Genomic DNA, 19,344 nt, shown 5'->3' on the forward strand with positions numbered 1-19,344 from the left:
TCGAGTTCCTCCCAGTTATTGAAGGAGACCCTAATGACCTCAACACCATCTTCACCACTCTGAAAGAGTGCATACGGCGCGCTGGGGTCGCTATAGTGACCTTTGATCTTCCGATTTGGCTGAAGGCTGTGAATATAATAAAGCAGGCAAATCTACCCGTCATTCCAAGGTTGGGTGGTTTTCACCTGCTGAAGTCTTATCTTGGATCAATGGGTAACATCATGGAAGATTCTGGACTACTAGATGTGATCCAGTTGATCTATCCTGGAAGTACGACAGCCAACCACATCATGGATGGAGGATGTTTTGACAAGGCAATCCGTGTTCACCTCCTCATCGATGCAGCCATCTATCAACACATCATGAAACTTGCCTTCACTGAGGAGGAGCGTGGTGACATGAAGACCTTCATGGAGAAGGTGGCTGATGGGAAGATGGGAGCCAGACACTCAGACCCAGTAGTGCCAGTGTTTGAGCAAAGGTTTGAAGAAACCTTCAAATGACTCGCAAAAGGAGGAAGAACACCTGCACTCTGGGTGGAGTACCACCACATGGTAGATGTGATCAAGGTCTTTATCAGAACCGAGCGACTTGCAGACCACAATGGGCATCTGTCCTGCATTGTTACCAAGATGCTTCACATCTTTGCCGCTGCAGGCCATCATCAGTATGCCAAGGGCGCACGGCTGTACTGTCAACTCATGAAGGAACTAGAAACTTTGCCTGCTTACAAAGGCCTGCCTTCTACAGAGCATGTCTCTGAACCCCAGTGACTATGGATGGACAATAGGTGTGCATGGGTATGAGCCAGTTCCAACACTGGACCCCACGGCTCCTGAGGAGCTATTGCAGTTCACGAGCTGTAATTGTCATGGAGATTGCAGCAACCGGCGATGCAGCTGCAAGAAGAATGGGGTCACGTGCATCTCGGCCTGTGGAGTCTGCAATGGCATTACATGCAGAAACTGCAGTCATGATGTTGTTGAGTCTGAAGAAGACATAGACAATGACTGTTGAAACTTCTGACATTGTGAATGAGAAATAACTCTTGAGTATTATATATGTATGTGAAATAAAAGCAACTTTGTGTGTAAATGTAAAAGTGAAAATATAAATGTTAACAATCAACTCAGAATCATGAAAAACCCTTATTTGACCCCTCATAAGTTACTTAAGGGCCGATTTTAAAAAATAAAAATTCTCGAAAATAATTTTTCGGTACCCGAATTCAACAGCTTTTTTTCTGGGTTTCCCACGGGAGTTGAACTTCAACATTTTAACACATGTTATTACACACCTTTACAAACATATTGGTGAAGAAATTTTTTGGTAACAATTTAGTTAACAGATTTGTGAAATATCTCATAAAATGCCCTTACTAAAAGTGATTCTTCACCACTGAGAGATAGGGCAATAAACGATATATAGCACGATATATCAAAAGTTGTGGACGGATTCAGACTTATGTAAATTAGATATTTCTGTATTTTATTTTTTATTATTTTGTGAAAAAAAAATAAAAAAATCCACTTTGATATTATGGGGTATTTTGTTTAGATCAGTGGAAAAGTTCAGGCAAAATGTGAAATGTGAAATGTGAAAAATGTGAAAAAAAACAACAAAATGTGAAAAAAGTCAAGGGATGTGAATGTTAGACCTTTTGACCTTTGAACTTTTGACCAAATTATTAATTTGCCTTCTCCATATTCTCATAATGAAGCTTTGTTGAAAATTTGATGAAAAACTCAAATGGTAGATTTTTATTTTCAGGTCAATTGGATGAAAATTGATGACTTTAGGTGATGCTGACCTTTAACCTTTTGACCTTTCAACAAAATTATTAATTTGTCTTCTCCATATTAACATAATAAAGATTTGGTGAAAATTTGATGACAATAACTTAAATGGTTAAAAAAGTTACGGCACAGACAATACAAATACACATACACATACACAGTAGCCGGGTGTTGGCTTAGCCGTTAGGGACCCGGCATGGGATCCTAGGATCCTGAGTTTGAATCCTGGTGATCGTTGAATTAACGCCATGGGGGTTAACTCAGCCTGTCATCCTTCCGAGGTCGGCAAATTGAGTACCAGCTTTCTGGGATGAATGTGCCCGTGTGTGCCCCGGTTTAGAATAGGTACACCGTATCCCTTCATGTCATAAGAGGTGACTAAAGGGTTGGCGTCAGAAAGGGCATCCGGCCATAAAAACATTGCCTCAAAAAGGGAACCATGATGATTGTCATGGGGCCCACAAGGTGAACCCCCGCTCTAGCAGGGAAAATGGCCTGAAAAGGGGATTTTTAATATTTTTTTTACACACACACACACACACACACACACACACACACACACACACACACACACACACACACACACACACACACACACACACACACACACGTGAGTACAAAACTACGTCTCCTGCTGCGCAGCGGACTGGCTAATAAACTTGGAATAATCCAAGACAAAATAACTATGTGAGCTTTACAAAGAACCTAATTATTGACAGAACAGACCTTTCATCAGTTAAAAACTCTTTGGAGGAAAATAAATTGTGTTATTGTGGAATGGAATGTGGCACACGCAATCCATCCACAGGGAGTACAAATGTTACTTTTAAAAACAACAATAAACCCTAAAATGGGGAATAAAATCCATGATCAGTGTTAAATCGCTGCCTGTTGGATTGCTCTCTTTGGTGTCTCCACCTGTGGCCATTAGGGGGCGCTCCATTGCAGTTTGTACATGGTCCCCGGTGCTGTTCAGACGAGTCTGTTTGATGTAATTTGCTGTGTGTGCCTGTTTATTATATTGCAGTTTCATCCCCGGATTTGCCTCACTCTTCTTTCAGCCCCTTACTTTATCTTGAGCTTGTTCACCCTCTTTCTTCCCCCTGTCTACTTAGTCTGACCCCTCACTCATTCTTTCTCCAAGTGTCCCACTACCTTGCTGATGGTATGTTTCCCCCGACTTCCTACTGTGCTCTAGCTCTTCAATGGGTCTCACCTTAGTTTATATACAAAATAACTCGGTCATGGCCGAGCGAAGCGAGGTAGACACCGTTCATTCTTGATATGTGAAGCACCCTGTAACACATGCATACCTACAGAAAACAGACTTTTTGGAACGCCGGCCACATTTTCCATGAAATGATCATGGAACTTTGTTAAAAACAATTCTCCATGGGTAGGCGCTCATGTGTTGAATGTTTTGTGTCAATCGTTCCACGTGGTTGCAGAAAAAACGAATTTAGAAGTGAATAAGGGTGGAAAAATGAGGGCAGAAGAAAACAAGAGTGATGACCTCGGCCGACGTGCTCATTACAGGTATGAATACGAATGCCACCAATGTAATAAAATGGTAACATCTTCCATCCTAGCCCCTGACTACCATCCTGAAAGGCATCTTCAAAATTAACCAACGCTACCTGCCAATATCACTTACTCAGGTCAGCCTTGGTAAAATACCTGTCCCGCTCTCACCCCTCCACTAAGCATCATAAAGTGTAACTTTTGCCTCCAGATTAAATATTGGAATCTTATTAAGCTTGCGGTAGTCAACACATTTTGTCCCTCCCTTCTTATGAACTACAACATATGGTGATGCATACTGAGGATTTGATTGCAGAATAATCCCCATTGTTCATCTCTTGTACTTCCTTGTACAAGCTCCCTAACACTGTACGGTACTGCAACCTGCTTTGACCAAACAGGATATTTAGCATCAAGTTCAATGTGATGACAAATTGACAACATGGTATGTAAAATCAGCTTGATACTCACGGATTGGGGACCTTAACGCCTTACTTTAAGTCCAGGTGGGCTGCTGACAAAATCTCATTCATATCTGCTGCTGTTTCCTTGGGCTCGTTGTTCCCGAGTTCCAACAAGTTTTTATCAACTAACTCTTCCATAGTCACTTTACTAGGTTCCAAAACAACAGTGCTTGCTTGCATCTTGGTGGTTAAAGTGCCAACGACTGGAGATGTCTCGAGCTGGGGAATATTCAAAAATGCCCTTTGTGGGCAGTGGCTTTTGGTCACCCAAAAAGGATGTGATGCCAGATTTAGACATTATTAATGAGGGATACAAACCTTTCATTACAGAGGGTTTTGTATCAGCTGTAGGCGACACCCCCAATCAGCAAACTGTTAAAATATTGAGAGACACGGGTCTTTGATGCTAGAGGGCATCTTGCCACTATCTGAGAAGACATTGCCAGGTGCCAGTGTAGTTACAAGGTGTTGGTGGCTTTGTTAATGCACATCAGGACCTGTTACTGTAGGCTTATAGACTAGTCTACTCTTCCTGTTGGAGTTTCTTTTATTATCGGAAATGACTTTGCAGGTGGTCGAGTCTTGGTTAACCCACAGTTCATGGAAAAACTGAGTGTTCAGTGTAACACAGAGCAGCTAGAGCAGGATATTCCTGATATTTTTTTCCATCATGTGGAGTGACTCCATCCAAGTCTAGTAAGCATGCTGAAGAGAGTAGAGTGAAAAAGGATTTGGACTCAGAACGCAAGTGCACTTTAGAGAATACCTTTATGGGCCAGGTCAGTCATGACTTTGACACAAGTGAAACTAATGATGATAGTCATCTTCCGAGACCAGAAGACAAATCTGGTAACCAATCAGAAAAGTCTGGGAAGGCATTACAACAGTCTGACCTCACACAAGCGAGACTTGTAGAAGATCAATGGAAAGATGCTGAGCTCAGAGTTGTAGTTAATTGAGTCCTCACAGAGGAGGATGTTACCAAAGTCCCAGTTTGTTAATTTTAGAAATATGGTGTCTTAATGAGGACCTGTACTTGGCTTGATGTACCAACGGATAATGACTGGAAGGCACATTATCAAGTTGTTGTTACGCAACCTCAACGGAAAGAGATCTTGAGTTTGGTGCATGCGACACCATGGGTCGGTCACCTAGGGGTGAACAAAACATTTGACAAAATGTTGACACCATTTTTTGTGACAAAATGTTTGTGAAGTGATGTTGCAGAGTTTTGTAAATCCTGACGCTCATGCCAGATGGTAGGGAAACCCAATCAAAATATTCCTTCAACACCGTTAAAACCCATTCTGGCTTTTTTTTAACCCTTCAGTTGGGTTATTATATTATTGATTGTGTAGGCCCCTTGCCCAAGACTAAGGTATGCAAGCAATACATGTTGACTATTATGGGTGCCTTCACCAGATTCCCAGAGACGACACCTTTCAGGAAAATTGTCACCCCAAACATTACCAATGTGTTAGACAAGTTATTCACCCTTGTGAATATTTTATTTCACCCTTGTGACCTACCTCAGCTCATACCATATGATCAGGGATCAAATTTCACGTAAAAACTTTTTCAACTCATTGTGCATCAGTTGAGGTGGAAGGTTAATTCAAGTGCTTATACCATCCTGAATCACAAGGTGCCTTAGATAGGTTCCACCAGACTTTGAAAAAACATGATCAGAACTTACTGTTCAGGGTGTCGCAAGGATTGGGATGAAGGTGTACACTCAGTGTTGTTTGCCACCAGGGAGTCAGTTCAGGGGTCATTGGGATTCAGTCCCTTTGAACTAGGTTTTGGACACACTGTGCGAGGACAATTGAAGCTTTTGAAGGAAAAGTGGCTCAATGAGAAGTCACAGTTAAATTTGCTGGATTGTGTGTCTGATTTCAGATATTGGCTGGAAAGGCATGTGGCATAGCAAGAGAGAACTTTAAAGTATCACAGGACAAAACTAGACCGCCACTCAGTAGAGCGCATACTCCCGCCGTGGGTCAAGTTGGAATAGTACGATTTCACAAAAGTTTGAGGGAGTAGTTCAGTGACAACACAAGACAAGACAACTCAAGACAGACACTGCACAGATATATCTATCTATAATTCCAGTAATCTCTGTACGTTTGTACGTCTGTACGTCTGTTTGTCTGTGACCGCTGTTTCTCGACAACCACGGGTCCGATATACTTTTAACTTGCCAGGTATATTGCTGGGGACCCGAGGATGTGCCTTTTCAAGGTTTCATATTAATCGGACAATTACTTACCGAGCTATGTCCAAAAAACGATTCAACCAATCAGAGAGCAGCGAACGATCGCGTGTGCCGAACGTGGAGGACACACTCTGCCTCGGATGGCACATTTGAGAGCGTATTCATTTATTTCACGTTTGCAAACTATGTTGGCGTTAAACTATGTTTTAAAACTAATAAAACCGAATTTGCGATTCATTCGCTTTCCTGCGCGTTTGTGCACGCGATGGCGATTTCTTTACCAAACTCCGGAAGCCGTTCGCTTTGGACCAAACCATTGCATGTAAATAGAGGGGGGGGATTGTCACCGTACTCGCAAGCCGTTCGCTTTGGACCAAACCATTTCATGTAAATAGAGGGGGGGGATATAATTTTAGATATAGATATAGTACGGGCAATGCCCTAGTATTTAGAATATATAGAAGATAATGTTAAAAAAAACAAGGCAATTTCACTTACATTTTCGGATTCAGCGTTCAATTCAATATGTGAGTGGTGTAGCGGTTCCCGCTGAATGTACACAATCGCCTTGCACCTGCCAGGACGCGGCCAGGGCGCGATCGCCATGCCGGGCTCGTCCGGACGGGCCCAAACGCGCCTCTCCTGGGCATGCCCGGACTCGCTGTTCCCGGGCACGCCCGAACCTCCCGGGCACGCCCGGTCTGGCCTTTCCTGGGCATGCCCGCTCTCGCCTTTCCAGGGCTCGCCCAGAGTGCCCGGGCACGCCCAGCCTCGACTTGCCAGGCTGCGTCCAGGATGCCCGGGCACGTCCAGACTCGCCTTTCCAGGGCTCGCCCAGAGCGTCCGGGCATGCCCGCTCTCGCCTTTCCAGGGCTCGCCCAGAGCGCTCGGGCACGCCCAGCCTCGACTTGCCAGGCCACGTCCAGGACGCCCGGGCATGTCCAGACTCGCCTTTCCAGGACTCGCCCTTGACACCCGGGCATGCCCGGTCTCGGTTTTCCCGGGCAAACGCCCGGGCAAAAATGTGTATATATATTGCTGCCCGATAAACGGGCTTGTCAGAATACCTGAGCTGTTTTGTTTCAATAAAGCAACTCGGACGAATTCCGTCTTTGGTCGCGTCAATTCTTTCGACTCGCGTTGGAGCGCAGCTCCTTCACTGGTGACCTACCGACATGGACACGGCAGTGACTCTTAAACTGCCTATAGTCAGAGAGCCTACTACACTCTATTTCAACCCATAGCATACAAAAGGTTTGACCCCCTAGAGTTGTTGGGGGTATCAAGCTGAGTAAAAAAAAGTATGTAAGATTGACCCCCCCTGCTGGAACTAGTCACCAGACCCCCCTAAAATGACCCCAATAATGGGTTATTTCAACCCATCTCATACATGGACCAAATTTGGTTACAATATAGTGTCATGTCAGGACATTACAAAAATGTCAAATCTAACAACTTACCCTGCTGGAAAGGTGATGTTAGACCCCCCGCAAAGTACCCCCCAAAATGGGTTATTTCAACCCATCTCATACATGGACCAAATTTGGTCACAATATAGTGTCATGTTAGGACATTACAAAAACATCAAATCTAACAACTTACCCTGCTGGAAAGGTGATGTTAGACCCCCTGCAAAGTGCCCCCCCCCCCTAAAAACGGGTTATTTCAACCCATCTCATACATGGACCAAATTTGGTTACAATATAGTGTCATGTCAGGACATTACACAAACATCAAATCTAACAACTTACCCTGCTGGGTAGGTGATGTTAGACCCCCCGCAATCTCCTATTGCATATACGAACCAAATTTGGTCACGATGTACAAATATAACAAATCTAACGTTACCCTTCTGGAAAAGGTGGGTGATGTTAGACCCTTCCTCAAAACAATCTACACACAATTATATATATATTATACCACAATCCATTGTGGTATCTCTGTCAGAGTCCATCTGTATCTGAAAATTAATATCACAAATCAAATAAAGTCAGCATACACTACAAGTGTTGGTTAATGAAATCAGCATACACACTACAAGTTACAACTACAAGTATAGAAGTTTGATTTAACTATTAATCTCCATTGTAAGAGGCTTCTGAGCTTTATTAGTTAATCTTTGTAATAAGATTAAACATTTTAAATTATCAAACCAATGCATTTCAAATAATGTTTGATTGTTAAACATTTTAATATCCTCTAATGTGGAACAAATATCAACTTTGTTATCATTATTAACCAAAAGAAGAGGGGAATGTCAAGAGGAAAACATAAATTCTTCAGATTAAGTTTCCATACTTACTATATGAAAGCATGTTGCTTAAAAACTGGAAAATCTAGAATATGCAGTTCCTCAAGGAGGGGCTCGTTCAGTATCTGTGAAAGTTAAATACAAAATGTATTTGCTATTTGACCATATAATGCTCATGAAATTTAGGATAGTATGCCTACAAGTCAATCATCTCTGATTGGTTTCATTCAGGCTTCTATTATTATATTATATTTGATCATGTCATGCTATTATAAGTGCATCAACAATATTTTATTGGTTGTCCTCTATTGGCTTCCGTAGTTTACAAAAAATATTACCAAGGAGGGCCTAGCAAGGTCATTTGCATACTTTTACTAAACTAGGGGCATTAAATGATGATGTATGTCAATGTACAGACATGTCTTAAGCTGTTAAGTTGTTACATTTGATAATTTGTAATATCCTGATGACATGATTGTGACCGAAGTTGGTTCATGTAAACGATGGCTTGAAACAGGGGTACTTTGGGGCCGGGGGGGGGGGGGGGTCTAACATCACCTACCCAGCAGGGTAAGTTGTTAGATTTGATGTTTTTGCAATGTCCTGACATGACACTATATTGTGACCAAATTTGGTCCATGTATGAGATGGGTTGAAATAACCCGTTTTTAGGGGGGGGCACTTTGCGGGGGGTCTAACATCACCTTTCCAGCAGGGTAAGTTGTTAGATTTGATGTTTTTGTAATGTCCTAACATGACACTATATTGTGACCAAATTTGGTCCATGTATGAGATGGGTTGAAATAACCCATTTTGGGGGGTACTTTGCGGGGGGTCTAACATCACCTTTCCAGCAGGGTAAGTTGTTAGATTTGATGTTTTTGTAATGTCCTAACATGACACTATATTGTAACCAAATTTGGTCCATGTATGAGATGGGTTGAAATAACCCATTATTGGGGTCATTTTAGGGGGGTCTGGTGACTAGTTCCAGCAGGGGGGGTCAATCTTACATACTTTTTTTTACTCAGCTTGATACCCCCAACAACTCTAGGGGGTCAAACCTTTTGTATGCTATGGGTTGAAATAGAGTGTAGTAGGCTCTCTGACTACTACCTTCTGGGAGGCTCACGCGGCTGTTTGGTTCGCCCAGGCGGACTCCCAGTTCGCCCTGCGAGGCATCACCGCGGACGACACCCGCTTCCACCACGTCGTGGCAGCGCTCGGTTCCGCCACCGCGGCCCGCGCCCTGAGCCTCCTCGAGCACCCGCCGGCTGCCGACAAGTATGACGCGCTGAAGACGCTCCTCTTCGACGCTTTCGCCCTCTCACCGGCGGCACGCGCACGGCGCCTGCTCGACCTGCCCGAGCTCGGCGACACGCGCCCGTCCGAGCGCATGGACTATATGCTCTCGTTGCTCGGTGAGCACTCTCCGGATTTTCTGTTACGCGAGCTGTTCCTTCGCCAGCTGCCTCACCCGGTACGCCTTGCCCTGGCTGGCATGTCGATCACCGATCCCCGCGCCCTCGCCAGGGAAGCCGATAAGATCTCCTCGGCGGGCCAACACATCGGTGCGGCTACCTGGAGCCTGCCGCCGTCCGAGGTGACGCCCACGACGCCCTGCGCGGTTGGAGGCCGAACTGCCGGTGCAACTGGCGGCCGCCACGCCGCGCCGACCAGTTCTGACACGACGGCCGGGGCCTCCACCTGACCAGGCGTGGTGTTATTACCATGCCAGGTTCGGACACGAGGCTCGGACGTGCCGACCCCCGTGCACTTTCGGCAAGTCGGGAAACGGCCGGGCCGGCGTTCATTCCCAGCCATGAGCGCCGGCCACTCGGGCAACTTGCTTTTTATTCGGGACAAAGCGTCCGGGCGGCGTTTCCTTTGTGACACCGGCGCCCAACTGAGCGTCATACCCGCCTCCGAGCAGGACAGGCGGGACGCCGTTTGCGGCCCCTCTTTGGTCGCTGCTAATGGCTCGGCCATACGCACTTTCGGCCCGCGCGACGTCACCCTCTGCTTCGGCAGCCAGCGCTTTCAGTGGACCTTTGTGACCGCCTGCGTCCCCATGGCTTTGCTGGGCGCCGACTTCCTCTGCGCGCACGGGCTGCTGGTCGACGTCAAACGTCGTCGCCTTGTCAACGCCGAGACCTTCAGCTCCCTGGCGTGCACGATGAGCAGCTCCGCGCCGACCGAACTGGCGTGCGCCCTCCCGACGGCAAACGAGTTCGCTCGCCTGCTCGCGGAATTCCCGGCCCTCACGCGGCCGACGTTTTCGGCCGTCGCAGTGCGGCATGGGAACGAGCACCACATACCCACTACGGGCCCGCCGGTCTACGCCAGGGCCCGCCGCCTCGACCTGGCCAAGCTCGCCGTGGCAAAGGCCGAGTTCGACGCGTTGGAGCACCTCGGCATCGTGCGGCGCTCCAATAGCGCGGCCTCACCACTGCACATCGTGCCAAAGCCGGGGGGCAGATGGCGCCCGTGTGGCGACTACCGCCGCCTCAACGACGCTACCACCCCCGACAGGTACCCGATCCCGCACATCCAGGACTTTTCCGCCCGTTTGACGGGACGGGTCATATTTTCCAAAATTGACCTGATACGGGGATACCACCAGGTACCTGTCCGGGCGGCCGACGTCCCGAAGACGGCCGTCATCACGCCGTTCGGCCTGTTCGAATTTTTGAGGATGCCGTTTGGCCTCAAGAACACGGCCCAGGCATTCCAGCGCTGAATGGACGGCGTGCTGCGCGACCTGCCATTTCTTTTCGTCTATCTGGACGACATCCTCGTCGCCAGCACGTCCCGCGCCGAGCACCTCCTCCACCTCCGAACACTGTTCGGTCGCCTCAGCGAGCACGGCTTAATTGTCAACCCGGCCAAATGCCACTTCGGCACGACGACCGTTGACTTTTTGGGCCACCGCATCACCAAGACCGGGGCCGTGCCGCTGCCGACCAAGGTCGAGGCCATCACCACGTTCCCGCATCCCCATTCCATCAAGGCCCGACAAGAGTTCCTCGGCATGGTGAATTTTTATCACCGATTCGTGCCCCGCGCTGCTCAGCTCATGCGGCCCCTTTACGAGGCCCTCCGGGGCAAGCCGGCCAAGCATGACATCGTTTGGTCCGCGGCCATGGACGCGGCCTTCGCGAGCGCAAAACGGGCCCTCGCCGACGCAACGCTGCTGGCTCACCCGGTGCTCAACGCGCCCATCGCCCTCACTATGGACGCCTCCAACTACGCGGTGGGCGCCGTCCATGAACAATGGGTGGACGGGGTTTGGCAGCCACTCGCTTTTTTCAGCCTGCAGCTCCGGCCGAACGAGTTAAAATACAGCATGTTCGACCGCGAGCTGCGCGGTCTATTCCTGGCCGTTCGCCATTTCCGACACCTCCTGGAGGGCCGCCCGTTCACGGCTTTCGTCGACCACAAGCCGTTGGTCTACGCAATGGCCAAAGTCACGGAGCAGTGGTCGGCCCGCCAGCAGCGCCACCTCTCCGCCGTGTCGGAATTCACCACGGACATCCGGCACGTCGCCGGCAAAGACAACGCCGTGGCCGACTGTCTTTCTCGGGCCAGCGCGAACGCGGTCCACCTCGGTGTGGACTTCGCGCTCATGGCGGCCGACCAGACCACCGACACCTCGGTGCAGGCCCTCCGGGCGGCGGACATGGGCCTCCGCCTGGCCGACATCCCCTTCGCGGGCACCGTCCTGCTCTGCGACGTCTCCCAGGGCCAACCTCGCCCCATCGTGCCCGTTTCCTGGCAGCGCCGCATCTTCGCCTCCATCCACGGCCTTTCTCACCCGGGCCGGAAAGCTTCTCAGAAGCTGGTGTCGGCGCGTTTCGTCTGGCACGGCCTTCGACGGAACGTCCGCGACTGGGCCAACGCCTGCACGGCCTGCCAGCGGGCCAAGGTCCACCGCCACATCCAGGCCCCGCTAGCACCTTTCACCGTGCCTGCACGGCGTTTCGACCAATGTCCACGTGGACCTGGTGGGTCCCCTGCCCCCATCGCGGGGGTTCACCCACCTGCTCACCATGGTGGACAGGACCACCAGGTGGCCGGAGGCCGTGCCCCTCACCTCCACCACCACCGCCGACGTGGCGCAGGCGTTCATCGCCACCTGGGTCGCGCGCTTCGGCGCACCGGCGGACATCTCGTCCGACCGCGGCCCACAGTTCATGTCCGAACTTTGGGGTGCGGTCGCCCGCTCGTTGGGGGTCACGCTGCACCGCACCACGGCCTACCACCCCCAAGCCAACGGGTTGTGCGAGCGGTTTCACCGCTCCATGAAGGCCGCACTCATGGCCGGCCTACAGGACGACGGTTGGACCGACCGGCTGCCGTGGGTCCTTTTGGGCCTCCGCACGGCCCCCAAGGAGGACTTCCGGGCGTCCGGCGCCGAGCTCGTCTACGGCCAGCCGCTCCACGTCCCGGGCGAGTTCGTGCCCGACGCTACCAGTCCCTGGTCCGCCGCACACCAGCGCTCTGACCTCCAGGAGGCCGCCCGCCGATTTGCCCCCGTGCCAACGTCCCGCCACGGTGGCCCCCAGTCCTCCGTCCCCCCGGCGTTTCGCACAGCGGAGTACGTCTTTGTGCGTCATGAGGCGCACCGGGGGCCACTCCGGCCGCCGTACGATGGGCCCTTCCAGGTCCTGCGACGGGGCGACAAGTCCTTCGTCGTCGACGTCGGCGGCCGGTCGGACCGGATCTCTGTGGACCGCCTCAAACCTGCGCATGTGGACGTCGACCGACCACCACGGTTGGCCCTTCCTCCGTGGCGAGGCCGCCCCCCGTCTACAGTTCCCCCCGCTCTACCACCCACCACCGGACCGGACCCCCCCCCCCCCCCCACGACCCTCCAGGGGTCGCTTCGGCCGGGTCATCCGGACCCCCCTTAAATTGACCCTGCCGGTGCAGGTCGATTCTGGAGGGGCGTGTGTAGCGGTTCCCGCTGAATGTACACAATCGCCTTGCACCTGCAAGGACGCGGCCAGGGCGCGATCACCATGCCGGGCTCGTCCGGACGGGCCCAGACGCGCCTCTCCTGGGCATGCCCGGACTCGCTGTTCCCGGGCACGCCCGAACCTCCCGGGCATGCCCGGTCTCGTCTTTCCTGGGCATGCCCGCTCTCGCCTTTCCAGGGCTCGCCCAGAGCGCCCGGGCACGCCCAGCCTCGACTTGCCAGGCCGCGTCCAGGACGCCCGGGCATGTCCAGACTCGCCTTTCCAGGGCTCGCCCAGAGCGTCCGGGCATGCCCGCTCTCGCCTTTCCAGGGCTCGCCCAGAGCGCTCGGGCACGCCCAGCCTCGACTTGCCAGGCCGCGTCCAGGACGCCCGGGCATGTCCAGACTCGCCTTTCCAGGACTCGCCCTTGACACCCGGGCATGCCCGGTCTCGGTTTTCCCGGGCAAACGCCCGGGCATAAATGTGTATATATATTGCTGCCCGATAAACGGGCTTGTCAGAATACCTGAGCTGTTTTGTTTCAATAAAGCAACTCGGACGAATTCCGTCTTTGGTCGTGGCAATTCTTTCGATTCGCGTTGGAGCGCAGCTCCTTCAGTGGGATGTGTGACTGTAAGGCATGTGTGACTTTAAGGCCTCTTTTGAGATGTGACTGTAGGTGACTGTAAGGCATGTTTGACTGTAAGGCCTCTTTTGAGGCATGTGTGACTTCAAATAAAATTATTGTAAGCAAGGAAAAACGTTCGTTTCATTCCGTAGGGATACAACATCAACATGTAAAACAGGCCCAAACGTGAAAACAAAACTCGTTCATTTTAAGTGGTACAAGCTAATACGACCACTCATTCTTCTGGGAAGAATCCCGTGCACATGCTTGTCACACTTATAACTCACCTTAGTCTTTATAGGTTCATCAAATACTGACACCGCGATTGACATTCATTGAGGTAAATGTTGATATCTCTTCTGAGGTTAAAAAAACAAAAAAAACAAAAACAGTTTTAAAGCATTATACGTATCAAACGATACATTTTATGAAACGGGGAAACCTAATACACACGTTGTGGTTTTAAAATGACAGAATATGTCTTTATTAGAAAGAAAAAAAAAAACCTTGAAGACGATACTGCTAACAAAATACACCGCTCTAACGCATAACCACGAGTTTAAACTAAATTTATAACAAATATGAAAACTATTTTCATATCACAATGTTAAATATAGAATATATAGAAGATAATGTTAAAAAAAATGAGCCCTATCTTCCAATGGTAAAAAAATCCTTCAAAAAATTCCTGGATCCGGAATAATATCCTGAGCTTCACCAAAAACTAATCAATTCTCCCTTATCCCACGGGCAATCATCCCACCAACTTTCATCCAAATCCGTTCAGAACTTTTCCAGATATCTTGTTCACAAACACACGAACACACACGCACACACACACACACACACACACACACACACACACACACACACACACACACACACACACACACACACACACACACAGACACGATCGAATGCATTACTCCCTGGCGGGAGTAATTAAAGCTCGGCTTGATCGGTAGGGAATTCGGTCCAAGGGCAGGGAATTCGGTCCTGGTGAAAAGATTTTAGTATTGCTTCCAATTCCTGATCAGCCATTCCAGGCTCTTAATTCATGGAAGGAAAAGTCAGTAAAACCGACTTCATGGTCCAAACTCCTGGTCGACGCAAACGGAGACTAATGTGTCACATCAATGATGAAATAATATCATCACAGAAAGCAACCAGAAAGTGTGGTCTCAGTCTCACCTGATTTGCCTGTACTTGGTGCACAGGAGCAAAACGGTATTTGTGACGAGGTGAAACTTGACCATCTTAGTGACAACTGACCAATTCTGAGGTGTTAGTACATTTAGATCAGAAATTAGGTAATTTTGCGTCAGAGCAGCAGGGTCAAGTGTCAGACCTAATGTATGAGCTTGCCCACTTGTTTACGGATGGTCCTGGCCTTACCAACTTAGTGAATCATGCTGCAGAGGCAGGTCAAGCCATGTCAGTAAAACAGCACGCGTACAGGATGAACCCTGTCAAGTTGGAACATCTTCATGAGGAGGTTGAATACATGCTTGAGAATTTCATCATCGAACGTAGTGTTACGTGATCCTCCCCAAACCCCAGTCACGGTGTACCTCCGAGCCCCGAGAGGAGTCACGGCAGAAAGATGTGTTATTCTGCATGTCAAAGATCAATGGTGTAGCCACACCAATTGTTACCAACAAACAAATATTGTATTAAGATCACACAAGAATAACAGTACAACAACAATAGTAATCAATTGTACAACCAATATATATTTCATATGATGGTACCATCAGGTTCGTACAATATAACTCACTGTGCTCCAAGTGAGCGAAAAGAAGAACATTCCCCAATGTCTCTATTCCGGCATCAAGCCAAAGTCGATCCGCTCCAGCGATCGTCAGAACGATGTCCAATCGAGACCAGAATCCCGTTCGGTTGACAGTCACACTGCCAAAGATGGGCAAAGGTGTCCTCAAGATGCGACTGGGAAATCACACCTTCGGGTATGGACGTTCCACGGCTCCAAATCGGCGAACCGCAGATTTCCCACTCAAAAGTCACGTGACACACGCACACCAGATTAACGTCTGAATGCGGTGAAAATGGTTGAAACTAAGTGAAAAACCTTGAGCGATGCGCAAAGCGCGTGAGTCAAAATGGCTGACGGCCCATTCTCGTGGCGTAACGGCACTCCAACGATTCTCTACGGAATCGACCGCAAAACCTGACATGCAGGTTGATCTGTCACAGCGATAACAACTCTGTCGCAGGAATCCCTTTCCCTGGAAACCCAAAGTTCACTCATGACCCTCGTTCGCCAATCGTTCGCTCCAGACCTCGAAGCAGCTCGGCTTCTTGTCCGACTCACTCGCTCTGCCTTCTCCTCCTCCTCCTCCTCTTCGTCGTCGTCCAGTTCCGGTTTCATTTAAAACATTAACTTTTTTACCTTTTGAAAATAGTAATCTCTATCTCCCTTAAACGACAACAATAATAGTACATGGATTCAAAAATGTTTACAGTGGATGAAAACCACAACAACGGAAGTGACGAATCCGTAACACTTCCCCCCCTCAAGAAAGAAAGTTTGAACATCGTGAAAACTTTCTTTGCAGGCAAAAACTCTTTTAACAAACAAAAGTAAAACGCACACCCAAATAATCAATTCACGTGAACAACAATAATTAATATTCCCCAAAATAAAGCAACAAAACTTCCAAACCACCGACAGGAATTTCCAAAGTTAGTTCACTCTGGACAAAGCATCAGCAACGACATTGTCCCTGCCCTTTACATGCTCAATTTCCAAGTTGAACTCCTGCAAAGCCAAACTCCATCTCATCAACCTTTGGTTTTTATTTTTCATTTTTTGAATGAAGGTTAAGGGGTTGTGATCAGTGAAGACTTTTATAGGAAAGGTAGTAGTTCCCAGGTACACCTCATAATGCTGAAGCGCTTGCAGGAGAGCAAGGGTCTCTTTTTCTACAGTGGCATAGTTTGCCTGATGTTTGTTAAACTTTTTGGAGTAGTAGCACACCGGGTGATCCACTCCATCCTCATCTTCCTGTAATAGAACTGCCCCAGCCCCCACATCACTTGCATCAATGGCCAATTTGAAAGGTGCTTGAAAATCCGGGGCTGCAAGGACAGGAGAGCTCATTAATATTGCTTTGACGTGGGCAAAGGCAGCCTGACATTTGTCATCCCAAACAAACTTGGTCTCTTTGCTCAGCAAATTTGTTAAAGGGGCCACCACATCAAAAATTTTCCTGCAGAACCGCCGGTACCAACCAGCCATACCCAAGAATCTCATAAGCTCCTTCTTCCCTTTTGGAACTTGGAAGCGATCAACGGCTTCTATCTTGGCTGTCACCGGTTGCACCTGACCATGACCTACTACATGGCCTAGGAACACCACCTGTGCCTTTACAAACTCACTCTTAGACAAGTTGATGGTCAACCCTGCCTCGGTCAGTTTCTTGAAAAATGCCTGAATCTGTTTAATATGATCTTCCATGGTCATAGTGTGGATGATGACATCATCCAGATAAGCCTCCACCCCCTCAAGGTCTGCAATAAGCTTATTAATCAGCCGTTGAAATGTAGCAGGCCCGTTTTTCAATCCAAAGGGAAGAACCTTGTACTGATACAACCCATTTGGTGTGACTAAAGCCGAGATTTCCTTGGCTCTATCAGTAAGAGGAATCTGCCAATACCCTTTCAGCAAGTCAAACTTAGTTAGAAATTTAGCTGGGCCTATTCTATCAATACAGTCATAAATCCTCGGGATGGGATATGAGTCGGTCTTGGTCACTGCATTAACCGGTTTTAAATCCGTACAACAGCGGAAACTGCAATCGGGTTTTGGAACCAACACACATGGTGAGCTCCATTCACTGCTGCTTGGTTCGATGATGTCATTCTCCAACATATACTGAACCTCCTTCCGAAGATACTCCATCTTCACAGGGTTCATCCGATAGGGGAGTTGTTTCACAGGAGTGGCTTCCCCCACCTCAATATCATGATATACCAGGTCAGTACGACCAGGTACATCTGTGAACAAATGTGCAAACTCAAAAATTAGGCTGGATAGTTGTCCTTGTTGTTCCCTCGTCAAATGACCTAATTTCTCATCTAAATGACTCAACACTTCTGTGTTCGTCAATCTGGGACAAGCCTGGTCATCAAAGTTATCAAACTTCACACCGGCGTCAACCTCTGGATTCTCTTGCACCCCGACTTCAGGCACGACAGGTGAGACAGGAACCCTTTCTTCCACAGACTTCCTCTCATAATATTTCTTCAGTCGGTTGACATGACAAAGCTGACGCTTTTTCCGTCGGTCGGGAGTTGTCACCACGTAATCTGTTTCATTAACCCTCCTTTCGATTGCATAGGGACCAAAATATCTAGCCTGTAGTAGCTGACCTGGAACAGGAAGCAACACTAACACTCGGTCCTCAGGACTGAAATTTCTTATCTGAGATTTCTTGTCATGTCTCACTGTCATTTTATCCTGTGCCACTTTCAAGTTCCTTCTCGCAACTTCACAAGCCTTTGCCAATCTGTGCCTAACCGTTGACACATACTCTACCACTGTTGGCTGTGACTCCTCCTGTAGCCACTGTTCTTTCACCAATTTCAACTGTCCTTGCACTGCGTGTCCAAACACAAGTTCAAAAGGACTGAACCCCAATGACTCCTGAACAGATTCCCTCGTAGCAAACAACAATAAGGGTATTCCTTCATCCCAATCCTTGTCACATTCAAAACAATACGTTCTGATCATATTCGTCAATGTCTGGCGAAACCTTTCCAAGGCCCCTTGGCTCTCGGGATGGTAAGTATTTGATCTTACTTGCTCCACTCCCAACAGGTGTACCACTTGCTGAAAAAGTGTTGACATGAAATTGGAACCCTGATCAGACTGGATGACCTTAGGTAGGCCAACCAAAGTGAAAAATTTAATCAAGGCCTTCGCAATAACTGCCGCAGTAATTTTTCTAAGAGGTACTGCCTCTGGGAACCTTGTGGAAGCGCACATGATGGTCAACAAATACTGATGTCCAGCCTTAGTTTTAGGGAAAGGGCCTACACAGTCAATAATGACACGGCTGAATGGCTCTTCAAATGCTAGAATGGGTTTTAAAGGTGCAGATGGGACTTTCTGATAAGGTTTTCCCAACAACTGGCAAGAATGGCAAGATTTACAGAAATCCACTACATCACGTCGCAATCCTGGCCAGAAAAAATGTACCAATATTCTGTCACAGGTCTTGTTCACTCCAAGGTGCCCGGGAAAAGGTGTCTCATGCGCCAAACTCAATATCTCCTTCCGGTACGGCGGTGGCACCACAATTTGGTAATGAACTTTCCACTCATCGTTTGCTGGCACCTCCGGTGGTCTCCATTTCCTCATGAGTATTTCCCCTTTCATGAAGTAACCAACAGGTATCTTCATAGCCTCTTCCTCTGTGACAGCTTTACCAATTAAACTCCGGCTCTCCGAATCTCCGTGTTGTTCTTCAACAAGTCTCTTTCGGACCA

The 19,344-nt window shown here is 48.5% G+C and overlaps 1 long non-coding RNA gene across 1 annotated transcript in view; it reads right to left on the reverse strand.

Moving 5' to 3' along the window:
- The window catches only part of LOC137423313 (uncharacterized), a 51,768-nt gene extending 37,410 nt beyond the window's left edge, over positions 1–14,358 (reverse strand). The window contains exon 1 of the long non-coding RNA XR_010983679.2: positions 14,121–14,358. This is a non-coding gene — a long non-coding RNA (uncharacterized LOC137423313). The remainder of the gene's footprint in view (positions 1–14,120) is intronic.
- Between the last annotated feature and the right edge of the window lie 4,986 nt (positions 14,359–19,344).

The sequence above is a fragment of the Myxine glutinosa genome, chromosome 3 (assembly GCF_964187855.1).
Source record: "Myxine glutinosa chromosome 3, kmMyxGlut1.1, whole genome shotgun sequence".
Taxonomy (NCBI): domain Eukaryota; kingdom Metazoa; phylum Chordata; class Myxini; order Myxiniformes; family Myxinidae; genus Myxine; species Myxine glutinosa.